The sequence below is a fragment of the Lethenteron reissneri genome, chromosome 70 (genome assembly GCF_015708825.2).
Source record: "Lethenteron reissneri isolate LAM-NWPU_2019-01 chromosome 70, ASM1570882v1, whole genome shotgun sequence".
Lineage (NCBI taxonomy): Eukaryota > Metazoa > Chordata > Hyperoartia > Petromyzontiformes > Petromyzontidae > Lethenteron > Lethenteron reissneri.
The window spans coordinates 1,194,035-1,197,056 of NC_083848.1; positions in this window are offsets into that span (position 1 = coordinate 1,194,035).

Genomic DNA, 3,022 nt, shown 5'->3' on the forward strand with positions numbered 1-3,022 from the left:
TCACCAATTCACCTGCGGAATTCGACAGGTGAGTGAGTGGTGTGACGCAGAGTCAGTCACGCACCTGCTCACGACTCACTCACCTATTCACCTGTGGCATTTGACAGGTGAATGGGTGGTGTGTCACTGGGTCAGTCACCTGCCCACGACTCACTCACCATTCACCTGCGGAATTCGGTAGGTGAGTGAGTGGTGTGACGCAGAGTCAGTCACGCACCTGCCCACGACTCACTCACCCATTCACTGCGGAATTCGACAGGTTGGAGTGGTGTGTTACAGAGTCAATCACACACCTGCCAACGACTCACTCACCCATTCACCTGTGGCGTTAGGCAGGTGAGTGAGTGGTGTGTCCCAGAGTCAGTCACGCACCTGCCCACGACTCACTCACCCATTCACCTGCGGCATTTGACAGGCGAATGGGTGGTGTGTCACAGGGTCAGTCACCTGCCCACGACTTACTCACCCATTCACCTGCAGCATTCTGCAGGTGAGTGGTGTGTTGCAGAGTCAGTCACCTGCCCACGACTCACTCACCCGTTTACCTGCGGCGTTAGGCACGTGAGTGAATGGCGTGTCCCAGAGTCAGCCACGCACCTTCACACGACTCACTCACCCATTCACCTGCGGAATTCGACAGGTGAGTGAGTGGTGGTGTGTCACAGAGTCAGCCACGCACCTGTGCACGACTCACTCACCCATTCACCTGCGGAATTCTACAGGTGAGTGAGTGGTGTGACGCAGGGTCAGTCAGCCACCTGCCACACGACTCACTCACCGTTCACCTGCGGAATTCGACAGGTGAGTGAGTGGGTGACGCAGAGTGAGTCACGCACCTACCCACGACTCACTCACACTATTCACCTGCGGAATTTGACAGGTGAATGGGTGTGTGACAGGGTCAGTCACCTGCCCACGACTCACTCACCCATTCGCCTGCGGAATTCGATAGGTGAGTGAGCAGTGTGACGCAGGATCAGTCACCTGTACACGACTCACTCACCACTCACCTGCGGCGTTAGGCAGGTGAGTGAGTGGTGTGTCACAGAGTCAGTCACACATCTGTCCACGACTCACTCACCCATTAATCTGAGGCATTCGGCAGATGAGCGTGTTGAATATTGATTGCGCGGTGGCAAAAATGTTAGCTACCTCGCCTGGTATACAGGAGGTCGTGCGTTCGATCCCGATGGTGACGCCTGCTGCTGTATATTTTGAGTTTGCGGTGTCTCTCTCTCCGTGGTCGCGTAGATTTTTCTCGAGTACTCCGTTTTTTTTCTATTATCCCTCCACATTTAGAAACACGCGTTCATAGTATTTGGCGGATATATATTTCGGCGTGACGAATCGCCAATTCGTTTTGGCTATCATTTGTCACCAGGTCGCATCTGAAAAAGAGCTGTACACTGAGTGGGACCTTACCTGGTAGAGTAAAGAAAAAATAGTTCATAGTTTAGTTCAGATTCTCATTTGCCAGAGGGAGTCACGTACGCGCCTCCTACTCACTCACCTGCTCAGCTGCGGCATTCGGAAGGTGAGTCTGTTGTGTATCGTAGAGTCAGTCACACACCTACCCACGACTCACACGCTCTCTCACTCACTCACCCAGACTCACACCCTCACTTACCTATGGCATTCGACAGGGTTTTTAACATCACAGAGTCAGTCATACACCTGCACACGACTCACTCACTCATCTGTGGCATTGGGCAGATCAGTGCGTTGTGTGTCGCAGAGTCAATCACGCACCTGTCCCGACTCACCGGCTCACTTAGATGCGCATTCGGCAGGTGAGTCTGTTGTATATGACAGAGTCCGCACACACCTGCCCACGACTCACTCACTCATCTGCGGCATTGGGCAAATCAGTGCGTTGTGATTCGCAGAGTCAATCACGCACCTGTCCCTACCCAATCACCCACTCACCTGTCGCATTCGACATGCGAGTGCGTTGTGTATCGGAGAGTCAGTATCGCACCTGTCACGACTCACCCGCTCGCTCACTGCGGCATTCGGCAGGAACTGCATTAACAGTCTGCGGAAGCAGATATTACAGAGCTACCTCGGAGAGCCCTTGTCATCTGGTCCACACGTAGTAGAGAATAACTGACTCTGCCTCGAGGCCCTCCCATACGAGAGTAATCGTCGTCAGATGGCAGTCAAGCCGCGCCTACGATTGGCCCTTCCGGCTATGTTACGGTGTGGAAGAAGTTCAACATACGTGCACACAAACCGACGTGTTCATTCTCATCGGCCATTTTTGTTTACGAATTGAAGACTCCATCTTGTTTTGATTCCTCTTCCACGCCTTTGTCCCACTCATGCTGGGGTGTTCCGCTGCACTTGCCAAACCTTCTCCACGCTGCCCCGTCCCCACGCTGCCCCGTCTCCACGCTGCCCTGTCTCCACTCCGCCCTGTCCCCATGCTGCCCCATCTCTACCCTGCCCTGTCTCCACTCTGCCCCGTCCCCACGCTGTCCCGTCTCCACGCTGCCCCGTCCCCACGCTGCCCTGTCTCCAGTCTGCCCTGTCCCCACGCTGCCCTGTCTCCACGCTGCCCCGTCCCCACGCTGCCCTGTCTCCAGTCTGCCCTGTCTCTACGCTGCCATGTCTCCACGCTGCCCTGTCTCCACGCTGCCTTATCTCCACGCTGCCCTGTCTCCACCCTGCCCTGTCTCCACTCTGCCCTGAATCCACGCTCTCCGTGTCTCCACTCTACCCTGTCCCCACGCTGCCCTGTTTCTACGCTGCACTGTCTCCAGTCTGCCCTGTCTCTACGCTGCCCTGTCTCCACGCTGCCCTGTCCCCACGCTGCCCTGTCTCTACGCTGCCATGTCTCCACGCTGCCCTGTCTCCACGCTGCCTTATCTCCACGCTGCCCTGTCTCCACCCTGCCCTGTCTCCACTCTGCCCTGAATCCACGCTCTCCGTGTCTCCACTCTACCCTGTCCCCACGCTGCCCTGTTTCTACGCTGCACTGTCTCCAGTCTGCCCTGTCTCTACGCTGCCCTGTCCCCACGCT